The 15,320-nt window shown below is 44.2% G+C and overlaps 1 pseudogene; it reads left to right on the top strand.

Annotated features, from left to right (window-relative positions):
- The first annotated feature begins 5,284 nt into the window (after positions 1–5,284).
- Positions 5,285–12,803, top strand: LOC115119542 (short transient receptor potential channel 1-like; annotated as a pseudogene).
- Positions 12,804–15,320: the final 2,517 nt, after the last annotated feature.

Below are 15,320 nucleotides of genomic sequence, written 5' to 3'. Positions count from 1 at the left end.
GACAATATAAACAATATGCAGATGTCTGAAATATACACAAACATTAGATGCATGTTACAAACAGGTAGTGATGGAAAATGTACCCAATTGTCACACTTGAGTAAAAGGTGATACCTCAAGTAAAAGTGAAAGACACCCAGTAAAATACTACTTGAGTAAAAGTCTAAAAGTATTTATTTTAAATGCACTTGGCTATCTACTCCGATTTCAGAGCACTCTCGTCTGTGTATCAGAGCGCAGAATAAATTATGAATTTACAAACGCGCAACCACTGGTGATTATGGCCAGTGTCAGTAAACGTAGGGGGAAAAAACGTAATTAAATCGTTGCCAGCAGCACAGCAACACAGCAACATACACCAACGCTCTAGACAACATGAAAACAGCCTAACCACTTCTGCTAGGGCGAATAAAATAGTCAGAGTAAGGTATCTCATTTGTGTCTGGAAGTAGCCAGGGTACTTGACTGCCGTCGTGAGGTCAAAACGCTCGGATCAACTCCAGTCCTCAACCAAAGCGTCCAGTGTGGGCTCTGAACGCTCCTAGAGCGAAACGCTCTGAATTTATGAATGGACAACCTGACAACAAATTGACAATCTGAGAATTTAAGAACTCCCAGAGCGCACTCTGAGTGCCCTCTGACACTCCAGGCTGCAGTTAACCCAGTGGTTAGAGAGTTGGGTCAGTACCGAAAGGTTGCTGGGTCGAATCCCTGAGCTGACAAGGAAACACATCTGTCGTTCTGCCCCTGAGCAAGGCAGTTAACCCACTCTTCTCTGGGTGATGTGGATGTCGGTTATGGCAGCCGCACCCCGCACCTCTCTGATTCAGAGGTGTTGGGTTAAATGCAGAGGATGCATTCAGTTGTACTGACTAGGTATCCTGATTTGCCAACATCTGAAAAGTAATTGCAAAAATATACTTAACTTTCAAAAGTATACATCATCTCAAATTCCTGATATTAAACAAACCACACTGCACAATTATCTTGTTTTTTAAATGTATGGATGGACAGGGGCACACTCTAACACTTAGACATCATTTACAAACAAAGCATTTGTGTTTAGTGAGTCCACCAGATCACAGGCAGCAGTTATGACCAGAGATGTTCTCTGTTTAGTGAGTCCACCAGATCAGAGGCAGTAGGGATGACCAGGGATGTTCTCTGTTTAGTGAGTCCACCAGATCAGAGGCAGCAGTTATGACCAGAGATGTTCTCTGTTTAGTGAGTCCACCAGATCAGAGGCAGCAGGGATGACCAGAGATGTTCTCTGTTTAGTGAGTCCTCCAGATCAGAGATAGTAGGGATGACCAGAGATGTTCTCTGTTTAGTGAGTCCTCCAGATCAGAGATAGTAGGGATGACCAGAGATGTTCTCTGTTTAGTGAGTCCTCCAGATCAGAGATAGTAGGGAGGACCAGAGATGTTCTCTGTTTAGTGAGTCCTCCAGATCAGAGATAGTAGGGATGACCAGAGAGGTTCTCTGTTTAGTGAGTCCTCCAGATCAGAGATAGTAGGGATGACCAGAGATGTTCTCTTTCATTAGTGAGTCCTCCAGATCAGAGATAGTAGGGATGACCAGAGATGTTATCTTTCATTAGTGAGTCCTCCAGATCAGAGATAGTAGGGATGACCAGAGATGTTCTCTTTCATTAGTGAGTCCTCCAGATCAGAGATAGTAGGGATGACCAGAGATGTTCTCTGTTTAGTGAGTCCACCAGATCATAGGCAGCAGTTATGACCAGAGATGTTCTCTGTTTAGTGAGTCCACCAGATCAGAGGCAGTAGTTATGACCAGAGATGTTCTCTGTTTAGTGGGTCCACCAGATCAGAGGCAGCAGGGATGACCAGAGATGTTCTCTGTTTAGTGAGTCCTCCAGATCAGAGATAGTAGGGATGACCAGAGATGTTCTCTGTTTAGTGAGTCCTCCAGATCAGAGATAGTAGGGATGACCAGAGATGTTCTCTTTCATTAGTGAGTCCTCCAGATCAGAGATAGTAGGGATGACCAGAGATGTTCTCTGTTTAGTGAGTCCTCCAGATCAGAGATAGTAGGGAGGACCAGAGATGTTCTCTTTCATTAGTGAGTCCTCCAGATCAGAGATAGTAGGGATGACCAGAGATGTTATCTTTCATTAGTGAGTCCTCCAGATCAGAGATAGTAGGGATGACCAGAGATGTTATCTTTCATTAGTGAGTCCTCCAGATCAGAGATAGTAGGGATGACCAGAGATGTTATCTTTCATTAGTGAGTCCTCCAGATCAGAGATAGTAGGGATGACCAGAGATGTTCTCTTTCATTAGTGCCTAAATTTGACAATGTCCCTGTCCTATTAAACATCCATAATGTAACGAGTAATTTTGGTTATCAGGGGAAAAGTATGGAGTATAAAGTGCATTCTTTTCTTTAGGAATGTAGTGGAGTAAAAGTTGTCAAATATATAAATAGTAAAGTAAAGTACAGATGCCCCCAAAAAACTACATAAGTAGTACTTTTAAGTATTTTCACTTACAGTGAGGATGAGGAGGGCCGATTTATTTTTCTCATGAGCATGTCCTTATTTCTATTACAGCATATTGGATGACAGTCATTCATATTCCATTCACCCAGTTCAATGTAACATCGATAGGTTTAGATTACTACATGATACTCTAATTTGCATTCTGACACTCCTAATTGGTGGAAACCAGGAGGCTGTGATAGACACCTGAAAAGGGGAGACATCACCCTAACTGGACTGAAGGTCAGGTGCACATACATGGTCTTTTTTTAAAACAGTTTCAAAGTTACATTGCTTCTTATCAAGTATGTGTGGCACTATTTTTCAAATCAGATGTTTTGTTTCAATCTTTTTTGGGGGTGTTTTGTTTTATTGTCAGAGAGAACAGACAATAGCATACATTCAATGTCAGTCATTCATAATATAAAATCATGTGTCTCTCTACCATGTCTGTCTTTCCTTCTAATTGAAGTAATCGATAGCTCCCATGACATACATTTGTTTTGCCCGCAGTCTCAAAAGGTTACTCTAGACGCGGTTTAACGGTAGGCAATAAGCAATTCCGGTTGAGAGCCGGTCAACCCGCTACGTGAACAACCAATCCTGACCTGTCCTTTCTCTCACCGGGCAAATTGGAATCCCCGGTAATGCGACGGCTATCAGCATGGAATTGACAGAGCTGGGAAGCGATAAACCCACATGCTCAACAGACTGAAAATCATCTGCTCACGTGTGTAAACTCATGTATTATTACAACAATGGAAGCCACGAAGGGGAAGGTTTGATCATCTCTATTGGGAGTCAAGCAAGTCCTGCAGAAGTCTCAAGATTATATATAGGCGATTTTAGTTCAGTGTTAGGCTACTCTTTTCCTTAATGGATTTCCTCATGGTAAGTGTTTACTTTCATTACTCTAGGATTTTGGATATAGTCACTGCTCACTGTGTGTTCTGCAGTTGCTTTGCAAAGATTGCCATCTGTTTGTTTTTTTATAGAAAAAATAAAATGAAGAAACTGAATTGATTCATTGTGAAATGTATTCTTTGTTCTCCAGAACTAGGCCTACAATTATTCCACGAGATATGTTCACCCAGACTAGAAAAATAACAACTTTTACATGAAATACACCCAAGATGCATGTGTGTGCACCATAAATCATAGCCCCGTGTAATTTGACCATCATGAATCCCTAGTCTTCCTGGGTTAAATGGTACAATAGCATGTCCATTACCTAAAAGCTGTCTTGTATTAAATGGTGCAGTGTAATGAGTGCGTACTGGCGGCAGAGAAGTCAGGAGCAGGAGAGCGAAGACCGTGTTACAACGGTGCAGTTTAATAATACAATCACAGTGAACAAAAACCAATAAATATATACAATAGAGGGGGTGGAAACCCTTCGCACGCCAGACATAACGTGCACAAACACTACAACAAACCATTCTGGACAAGGCTATGGGGGAAACCGAGGGTTAAATAAACAACATGTAAATGATGGGATTGGAACCAGGTGTGTGGGAAGACAAGACAAAACAAATGGAAAACGAAAGGTGGATCGTCGATGGCTAGATTTCGGCGGAAGTCGTGACAGTGCAGTATTTATACCTATGTGATTTAAAAGCAACATTTATCTGTAGTTACATTATGTCCTCAAAGTCAGGCGGCTCCTACACACAGTGTTATTATATTGATCTAATATATACATATATTTTTTTAAATATTTAACCTTTATTTAACCAGGCAAGCCAGTTAAGAACAAATTCTTATTTACAATGACGGCCTACTCCGGCCAAAACCCGTCGACGCTGGGCCAATTGTGTGCCACTCTATGGGACTCCCAATCACAGCCAGATGTGACACGGCCTGGATTCCAACCAGGTAGTATAGTGATGCCTCTTGCACTGAGATGCAGTGTATTTCATTGCATTTCTGTGAAGGAAGATGCAGGACACATCACGTATAGGCACACACACACACACACACACACATGTGGTCATATAACTCCTGTCATATGAACAAATTAGAGGAAGGTTCGTTGAGATTTTATGTTATGAATGGGCAAATTGAAACATTGAGACACTTTTTTTCCAAATCTAACTGCGTATTTTATTTAGCATTATGTTTGCAGACTATGATTGTATTACTGTATTTTGGAAATACTTCAGAAGGGACCTTTTGAACTAACTGTATATCTTTGTCTCTCTAAAATATGATTATGAAATAGCCTATCCTAAACGTTCTCAGCTCTTCATCATCTGATGTAGCCTACATTCTGTGTTGGATGTAGATATTTTTTATTTCCTGAAGAATATCTCAAACAAAATGTAGCAATGGCAAAAATAGCAGCCAAGCTTGTTATGTAATTGTGGACCACTGAGGATGCTGCCTGCGCCGGCGAGATGGGAAAGCAGGTGGCTAATGTGCATGCGCAGTACCAACACTATCAGGCACATTGCGCTAAGATCCTGCGAAGCCATAAAGAAATCAGTGCTTGTATACACGCTGATGGAGATGGCTAATTATCTTTACATTTGAAGAAGAATAGCATGTGGAAAGTAAATTACGAGGAAACAACTGGAAGGTCTGTTACGCGCGCCAAACGCCGACGCTGCGTAAAAACGGAGGAAACGTTACCAATACGAATGCAAAAACAATACATGTTATTGTGCACAACTGCCGTTCTTTAGCGGGAAATAAAGTAAAAGTCTTTGTGTAGTATATGTCATACGGGCTTTCATGGTTAAATGGTCGTGGTCGCCTTGTGTTCTTCCCTACTCCTCAGTCGAAATGGCTGCTCTTTATCAGGGCACTGACGTGTCCTCTCCGGATACATTTCTGGTCCTGAAAGACACGCGGGAGGTCAAGGAGGTCACTACTCTAGACGAGAAGCTCTTCCTAATGGCCAGTGAGAAAGGTGAGTTGTTACAGGCTTTTGGGTCGATATTTATTTTTTAAATCCCAACATTTTGTAGAGGACATGGCATTGGCTAAACATGTTATGTATTACATAGAACACTGGTGTATTTAATAGTTGTAATACATTTAATAGTTTTAGGCCTCCCATAATCAATTATATTCAGTACAATCAATCAAATTAGAACCATTATGTTATTGATAGCGGTAGTAAATCATCTGTTGCAAATAGCATAATAATAACGGTGTCGATTTGCGACAGTGTGATCTAAGGTACTCTAATAGCATAATAATAACGGTGTCGATTTGCGACAGTGTCATCTAAGGTACTCTAATAGCATAATAATAACGATGTCACTTACCAGAATGCATGTAGTCCTTGGCTCAGACAGTGTAGTAGTGTGGGCTCAATAGCATCTCATTAGTGTGCAAGATCTTGAGAATCAGCTGTACATGTGATGGAAGAATGCACTGTGCATGCAGAGGGTTACAATTCCATTGAATTGGGGATAGTTCAACCAAAATATGCCACAGGACCTAGAATTGCCTTATGTGTATCCCACAGAAAAAGGTTCACTGTTATTAGCTAACTTTTTTTAATGCATTTAAGCAAACTTCCCAGGCTTAACTTCCCATTGAACATTTCTGGAAAACCCTGATTACGTTGTCTGTGTCTTGTTTGTTCCAGGCAACAGATGCTCTGTTAGTGGCCATAGCTGTTAGTGGCCATAGCTGTTAGTGGCCATAGCTGTTAGTGGTAGCTGTTAGTGGTCATAGCTGTTAGTGGTAGCTGTTAGTGGCCATAGCTGTTAGTGGCCATAGCTGTTAGTGGCCATAGCTGTTAGTGGTCATAGCTGTTAGTGGTAGCTGTTAGTGGCCATAGCTGTTAGTGGTAGCTGTTAGTGGTCATAGCTGTTAGTGGCCATAGCTGTTATTGGCCATAGCTGTTAGTGGCCATAGCTGTTAGTGGCCATAGCTGTTAGTGGCCATAGCTGTTAGTGGCCATAGCTGTTAGTGGCCATAGCTGTTAGTGGCCATAGCTGTTAGTGGCCATAGCTGTTAGTGGTCATAGCTGTTATTGGCCATAGCTGTTAGTGGCCATAGCTGTTAATGGCCATAGCTGTTAGTGGCCATAGCTGTTAGTGGCCATAGCTGTTAGTGGCCATAGCTGTTAGTGGCCATAGCTGTTAGTGGTCATAGCTGTTATTGGCCATAGCTGTTAGTGGCCATAGCTGTTAGTGGCCATAGCTGTTAGTGGCCATAGCTGTTAATGGCCATAGCTGTTAGTGGCCATAGCTGTTAGTGGCCATAGCTGTTAGTGGCCATAGCTGTTAGTGGCCATAGCTGTTAGTGGTCATAGCTGTTAGTGGCCATAGCTGTTAGTGGTAGCTGTTAGTGGCCATAGCTGTTAGTGGCCATAGCTGTTAGTGGTAGCTGTTAGTGGCCATAGCTGTTAGTGGCCATAGCTGTTAGTGGCCATAGCTGTTAGTGGCCATAGCTGTTAGTGGCCATAGCTGTTAGTGGTCATAGCTGTTAGTGGCCATAGCTGTTAGTGGCCATAGCTGTTAATGGCCATAGCTGTTAGTGGCCATAGCTGTTAGTGGTAGCTGTTAGTGGCCATAGCTGTTAGTGGTAGCTGTTAGTGGTCATAGCTGTTAGTGGCCATAGCTGTTAGTGGCCATAGCTGTTAGTGGCCATAGCTGTTAGTGGTCATAGCTGTTAGTGGCCATAGCTGTTAGTGGCCATAGCTGTTAGTGGTAGCTGTGGACATCCTCCTCAATCATTTCCCCAGGAGGTCCTCCAAGCTCTCCATCGCTGATAGTCTGTTCTCTTCTCCGCCATTTTATTACTTTATATAAAGTAATGAATTCATATTTTCCCTTACGGGATCAATTGACACATTAAACAAATAATTAAAATGAGGCTTACAGGGAGTCCTCCGGTATACTACACAGTACACACCGCATACAAAGAATGACAAATGTCGACATGATAATTATCAGTGCTTGACCTGGACTGAAATAGGTTCCTGGTACTCATTTTGGGTGCTTGTACTGTTTATATTTAGGTGCAGGAGTTCCACAATACGTTTGAGATAATATTTTATAAGAGGCACAGGAGATGAAGCAGTAGAACGTTTGAGGTGCCGGTTCTCAGCTCCGGTGAGCTCCTGCCCAAGTCAAACACTGCTAATAAATAATGTTATCCAATCAATAAAGGTAATAAATGGATCATTACCTGTTCCAACCAAATGACCTGCTGTCCTTATCCTGATCATGTTTCAGGTTTTCATCAATAATGCAACAGTCCAAAATATGTTGGAGAGCAGAAAATACTTTATTGGACAACTAAATATTTTTAGCGTATTAAAGGGGAAACATCAGGATTTAAAACGCCAGCTAACTTACTTTCTTAAAGTGTTTCCATTCACCTTTAAAGGCTGCATCAATAAAAACATGCCTATTCTCTGTGCCTCTCTCTCTGTCAGAAACGGATGCAGTGTATCCAGAACCCAGGGTATTACACCACCATCGACGTGGCTCCAGTGATCCTGGCAACTATGAGATCCTGGCTGTGTCGCTGAAGGATATCTCCCTGCCCAGGCCTCACGCTGTGGGCCGTGTTGCTGAAGCAGGATATATCCTCTCCCAGGCCTCACGCTGTGGGCTGTGTTGCTGAAGCAGGATATATCCCCTCCCAGGCCTCACGCTGTGGGCTGTGTTGCTGAAGCAGGATATATCCCCTCCCAGGCCTCACGCGGTGGGCCGTGATGCTGAAGCAGGATATCTCCCCGCTCAGGCCTCACACTGTGGGCCGTGTTGCTGAAGCAGGATATATCCTCTCCCAGGCCTCACGCTGTGGGCTGTGTTGCTGAAGCAGGATATATCCCCTCCCAGGCCTCACGCGGTGGGCCGTGATGCTGAAGCAGGATATCTCCCCGCTCAGGCCTCACACTGTGGGCTGTGGGCTGTGTTGCTGAAGCAGGATATCCCCTCCCAGACCTCACGCTGTGGGCCGTGTTGCTGAAGTAGGATATCTACCTATGGGCTGTCTCTACTCTCTGTAACACCAAGAACAAGAAGGACAGCCTTCAACACTCTAGGTAAGATCCTATAGACACACACACACACACACACACACACACACACACACACACACACACACACACACACACACACACACACACACACACACACACACACACACACACACTTTTCCAGCTAGGAGGTTCTCTGTGTGGGGTATTTCCTCTGTAGAGAAGTGAGTTGGCCTTTCTGGGAAGAATGGAATAACCAGGCAAGTGTTCATTAATACTCCTAACCACAGTATAACTTCAGTCAATACTCCTAACCAACCACAGTACAGTCTGTGGTGGGACCACTAAGAGGCTGTGTCTGCCATGTGGTCATGAGTGTGTGAGGCAGTGGCAGTCAGTGACGTTTAACATGAGGGAGGACAATTTTTTCTCCATAAGCTAGGCCTTGTTTCTATTACAGCTTATCGGATGACTCTATGCGCTCTCCTCCTCTCACCTTGTTCTTTCGCTTGAGGACTTCAATGCACAACACATCAGCTGTATGTGACCAGGAGAACAGACCTTTTCCAAGCCAAGCTGCTACACACAGACCAAATCGTTGTCCCCATTTTAGCTAGAGTAATGTTATAGTCAACATAGCTAATAGAACTAACGCGTTAAGTAAACCTGCTACAATCATGCAGTAACGTTAGTGTACAGTCAGTAAGCAGTTTAACACTTACACCAGCGGGTCCAGGTTCCAGTGTTGTGTTGGATAGTTATAGCCAGCTAGCTAACATCCCTCTGTTTGAGCAGGGTGTTTCACTAGGCTAAACTAGCTAGCTGCATTTGCTGAAAATGTTTTCGAAATCTCTCTCTATATTTCTCTCTTGCTTCTCCTTCATTTTGGAATAAATGAATTTGTTCAAAACTACTCACCACATTTTATTCACTGCAGTGCTAGCTATCTGTAGCTTATGCTTTCAGTACTAGATAATTCTCTGATCCTTTGATTGGGTGGACAACATGTCAGTTCATGCTGAAAGAGCTCTGATAGGCTGGAGGACGTCCTCTGGAAGTTGTCATAATTACAGTGTAAGTCTATGGAAGGGAGTGAGAACCATGAACCTCCTAGGTTTTGTATTGAAGTCAATGTACCCAGAGGAGGTCGGAAGCTAGCTGTCCTCCCTCCCTCCTTACCCCAACTACCTTTTCTCTCTCTTCCTCCCTTTCCTACCCCTCCCTCCTTACCTCACCCCTCCCCCAGGTTTCGTCTGGAAATCTACAGCTGCCTGGCCAGCCCATCTCTGTTCATGCTGACTGTGGAAGGCCCCATCCTCAGGGCTCTACAGCTGTCTGGCCAGCCCATCTCTGTTCATGCTGACTGTGGAGGGCCCCATCCTCAGGGCCTTTGAGCTGAGTGCTGACCGAGGAGGGCTCAGCCTGGTGGAGATCGAGTTTAGGTATGCTACAAACACACACACACACACACACACACACACCCTCAAAGCCTGGGGGTGGAGTTCAGGTGAGAGCTTATATCAGGACACTGAAAGGCCCTCTTCCGTAGCCTTCTACAACAGCTTGTTCATTTTGTTTCTGCTGGTCTATGGCTGGTTTCTGTTCTATATGACTGGTTTCTGTTCTATATGACTGGTTTCTGTTCTATATGACTGGTTTCTGTTCTATATGACTGGTTTCTGTTCTATATGGCTGGTTTCTGTTCTATGTGACTGGTTTCGGTTCTATGTGACTGGTTTCTGTTCTATATGACTGGTTTCTGTTCTATATGGCTGGTTTCTGTTCTATGTGACTGGTTTCGGTTCTATGTGACTGGTTTCGGTTCTATATGACTGGTTTCTGTTCTATATGACTGGTTTCTGTTCTATATGACTGGTTTCTGTTCTATATGACTGGTTTCTGTTCTATGTGGCTGGTTTCTGTTCTATGTGACTGGTTTCGGTTCTATGTGACTGGTTTCTGTTCTATATGACTGGTTTCTGTTCTATATGACTGGTTTCTGTCTATATGACTGGTTTCTGTCTATATGACTGGTTTCTGTTCTATATGACTGGTTTCTGTTCTATATGACTAGTTTCTGTTCTATATGACTGGTTTCTGTTCTATATGACTGGTTTCTGTTCTGGTTTCTGTTCTATATGACTGGTTTCTGTTCTGGTTTCTGTTCTATATGACTGGTTTCTGTTCTGGTTTCTGTTCTATATGACTGGTTTCTGTTCTATATGACTGGTTTCTGTTCTATATGACTGGTTTCGGTTCTATGTGACTGGTTTCTGTTCTATATGACTGGTTTCTGTTCTATATGACTGGTTTCTGTTCTATGTGACTGGTTTCGGTTCTATGTGACTGGTTTCTGTTCTATATGACTGGTTTCTGTTCTATATGACTGGTTTCTGTTCTATATGACTGGTCTCGGTTCTATGACTGTTTAATGAAAGGCTGGATGGGTATTGAACACAAAGACTGTTGGTCTAAAAATAAAGGAAATTCACATGAGCACCAGAATGCCTACTCCACCCATACTCTACCAAGGGTTTCCAGCAAACAGCTTTGACCTACTACAGTAGCTATGGTGGTACTGTACTTCAAACTATGTAGGCAGGTTGCATAGGATTCAAACCTTCTCAAACAGCCTTGACCTTGGCTAAATAAATACAATTAAATGCTAACCACTTAAGCTGTTTTAATCATTCTCTTTGACACCCACACTTATCTTCCTCCTCCTCTTATCTGCTCTCCTTTCCTCTCTTCTTCTCTCATTTCCTCTCTGCTCTCCTCTTCCCCCTCTCCTCTCCTCTCCCCCCTCTCACCCCTCTCCTCTCACCCCTCCTCTCACCTTCCTCCTCTCCTTTCCTTTTCCCTCTCCTCTCCCCTGTCTCCTCTCATCTTCCCTCCTCTCATCTTCCCCCTCTCCTCCCCCTCTTCTCTTATCTTCCCCCTCACCTCTTCCTCCTCCCCCTCTCTGCTTCCTCTTCTCTCCTCTTCCCCCTCTCCTTTACGCTCCTCTCCTCTTCTCTTATCTTCCCCCTCTCCTCTCCTCTTCCTCCTCTCCTTTCTTCTTCCCCCTTTCCTCTCCTCTTCTCCCTCTCATTTACTCTCCTCTCCTCTTTCTCCTCTCCTTTACTTTCCTCTCCTCTTCCCCCTCTCCTCTCCTTTACTTTCCTCTCCTCTTCCCCCTCTCCTTTACTCTCCTCTCCTCTTCCCCCTCTCCTCACCTCTCTTCTCCATAGTACCAGGAATGACTATGAGGAGTTAGCTAAGCAGTGTAAGATGTTTGCTAAGGACCTCCTGGCCCAGGCAAGTAACTCCAGGGAGCTGGAGGTGATCCTCAACCACACGGCCAACGAAGTCACGGTGGACAAGAGAGGCTTGATGGAGGAACGCATGAACCTCAGCCGACTCAAACTGGCCATCAAGTACAACCAGAAAGAGGTGATGCCTCATCCTCCTCCCTTCACCCTCCTCAACCTCCTCCCTTCACCCTCCTCGACCTCCTCCTCACCCTCCTCTATACCACCCTATGTGGTACTGTAACAACAGTCTGCTATCACGAGGACATAATCCTTCAGGAGAGTCAGAACATCAGCTGTTTTCATGGGGGTGATGGAGCGACTTCTAGAGTCATAGATAGCTTTAATTGTCGGCATAAATGTGGATTTCCTGTGCCTTATCCGTCCAGCATAAATCCTGTAGTTTCAATTTTTCCCAGGAGCCTCTCTGTGGGGTAATTTACGGCATTCCATGTTCAATCTTGAAGTCATTGTGAAATGTCAGAAATTAGAACATTCCGGGGGTGAACACAACATTCCTTTCCCGTTCCTCTGTTCATGTCTCTGTATGGTTGTTGTTACTTCCTGCCCTCCCGGACGTGAAGACTCTATGGTACTTTCCCTATAGTCTGTTTGGTGACACTAAATTCCTTCCTGAACCTCTAGGTGTGGTGTGGTCGGACGTGAAGACTCTATGGTACTTTCCCTATAGTCTGTTTGGTGACACTAAATTCCTTCCTGAACCTCTAGGTGTGATCGGACGTGAAGACTCTATGGTACTTTCCCTATAGTCTGTTTGGTGACACTAAATTCCTTCCTGAACCTTTAGGTGTGGTCGGACGTGAAGACTCTATGGTACTTTCCCTATAGTCTGTTTGGTGACACTAAATTCCTTCCTGAACCTCTAGGTGTGGTGTGGTCGGACGTGAAGACTCTATGGTACTTTCCCTATAGTCTGTTTGGTGACACTACATTCCTTCCTGAACCTCTAGGTGTGGTCGGACGTGAAGACTCTATGGTACTTTCCCTATAGTCTGTTTGGTGACACTAAATTCCTTCCTGAACCTCTAGGTGTGGTCGGACGTGAAGACTCTATGGTACTTTCCCTATAGTCTGTTTGGTGACACTAAATTCCTTCCTGAACCTCTAGGTGTGGTGTGGTCGGACGTGAAGACTCTATGGTACTTTCCCTATAGTCTGTTTGGAGACACTAAATTCCTTCCTGAACCTCTAGGTATGGTCGGACGTGAAGACTCTATGGTACTTTCCCTATAGTCTGTTTGGAGACACTAAATTCCTTCCTGAACCTCTAGGTGTGGTCGGACGTGAAGACTCTATGGTACTTTCCCTATAGTCTGTTTGGTGACACTAAATTCCTTCCTGAACCTCTAGGTATGGTCGGACGTGAACACTCTATGGTACTTTCCCTATAGTCTGTTTGGTGACACTAAATTCCTTCCTGAACCTCTAGGTATGGTCGGACGTGAAGAGTCTATGGTACTTTCCCTATAGTCTGTTTGGAGACACTAAATTCCTTCCTGAACCTCTAGGTGTGGTCCGACCTTAAGACTCTATGGTACTTTCCCTATAGTCTGTTTGGTGACACTAAATTCCTTCCTGAACCTCTAGGTATGGTCGGACGTGAAGACTCTATGGTACTTTCCCTATAGTCTGTTTGGTGACACTAAATTCCTTCCTGAACCTCTAGGTATGGTCGGACGTGAAGACACTATGGTACTTTCCCTATACTCTGTTTGGTGACACTACATTCCTTCCTGAACCTCTAGGTGTGGTCGGACGTGAAGACTCTATGGTACTTTCCCTATAGTCTGTTTGGTGACACTAAATTCCTTCCTGAACCTCTAGGTGTGGTCGGACGTGAAGACTCTATGGTACTTTCCCTATAGTCTGTTTGGTGACACTACATTCCTTCCTGAACCTCTAGGTGTGGTCGGACGTGAAGACTCTATGGTACTTTCCCTATAGTCTGTTTGGTGACACTAAATTCCTTCCTGAACCTCTAGGTGTGGTCGGACGTGAAGACTCTATGGTACTTTCCCTATAGTCTGTTTGGTGACACTTACATTCCTTCCTGAACCTCTAGGTGTGGTCGGATGTGAAGACTCTATGGTACTTTCCCTATAGTCTGTTTGGTGACACTAAATTCCTTCCTGAACCTCTAGGTGTGGTCGGACGTGAAGACTCTATGGTACTTTCCCTATAGTCTGTTTGGTGACACTAAATTCCTTCCTGAACCTCTAGGTATGGTCGGACGTGAAGTGTCGATGATACGAGGTCTTGAAGGACTTCCTGGATGAGGAATCAGCTGAGCTTCGTCATGAACTCCCTCTACCTGTCCACCTTCGCCCTCGAGATAGTGGCCCACAGCAAGGTGTGTGTGTGTGTGTGTGTGTGTGTGTGTGTGTGTGTATTAATGTGATCTCCTCTGCCAGTTTAAGAACGTGGAGGACACAGAGCGAGGAAGAATAAGGATGCCTTCCACCCCATTCTAACGTCCTGAGTTACCTACAAACTATTCTTCATGTACACCACCAACTCCATAATAGGACCACTGCAGGTACACACACACACACACACACACACACACACACACACACACACACACACACACACACCAGGCAGCACTAGCAACAGAAGGAACACAAATCACCATCATTCTATCATCACCTCACATGGAAACTATCTCCCTGGTGAACATCCTAATTGATAAAGCAAGGCTTCCAGACCTCCTCTCTGTCTTATGATTGTCTCATTCCCAATCAGTGGATTCATTTTGCCGTTGTTCCTCCTCTCAACACTGTCCAAAAGTCTGTTTTGAATTTCCATCTGGGGTTTCTGTAGAAACAGCAGTTGGGTAGAGTAGATGACTTGATTTATTTCATGAGAGAAACCTTCAACCTGTCCCTCACTGTCTCAGCTTGCCAGCTGCAGTCACAGCTTCTCTTCACAGTGTGTATTTCCTATGTTGCTCTGCCCAACGTTTTCTATTTCTCTGGCTATATTTGTGGAAATACTGTAATATGGTAATTCATTATCACTCCAACCCAACCTCAACCAGTGGTTAGAGCGTTGGACTAGCAGCCGAAAGGTTCCAAGTTCAAATCCCCGAGCTGACAAGATACACATCTGTCGTTCTGCCCCTGAACAGGCAGTTAACCCACTGTTCCTAGGCCGTCATTGAAAATAAGAATTTGTTCTAAACTGACTTGCCTAAATAAACAAAGGTAAAAAGAATAATAAAAAATGAGTGGAATTCTTCCTGTTATTATGTGAAATTGTTCGTTTTTTCTATTGAACAGCAGAACTCTACTGTGGATTGTCAGGGGCCTGCTAGGCTTCAGAACCTCCAAGTACGCCATGTTCTACGCACGGAGCTAGGACTGATCTGGTCTCAACCTAACCTCAACTTCAACCCAACCATGTTCTACCCACGGAGCTAGGACTGATCTGGTCTCAACCTAACCTCAACTTCAACCCAACCATGTTCTACCCACGGAGCTAGAACTGATCTGGTCTCAACCTAACCTCAACTTCAACCCAACCATGTTCTACCCACGGAGCTAGAACTGATCTGGTCTCAACC

The sequence above is a fragment of the Oncorhynchus nerka genome, linkage group LG6, assembly GCF_034236695.1.
Source record: "Oncorhynchus nerka isolate Pitt River linkage group LG6, Oner_Uvic_2.0, whole genome shotgun sequence".
NCBI classification, from domain to species: domain Eukaryota; kingdom Metazoa; phylum Chordata; class Actinopteri; order Salmoniformes; family Salmonidae; genus Oncorhynchus; species Oncorhynchus nerka.
Note: the sequence above shows the minus strand (reverse complement) of the source record. Positions and strands in the feature narration are given on the sequence as shown.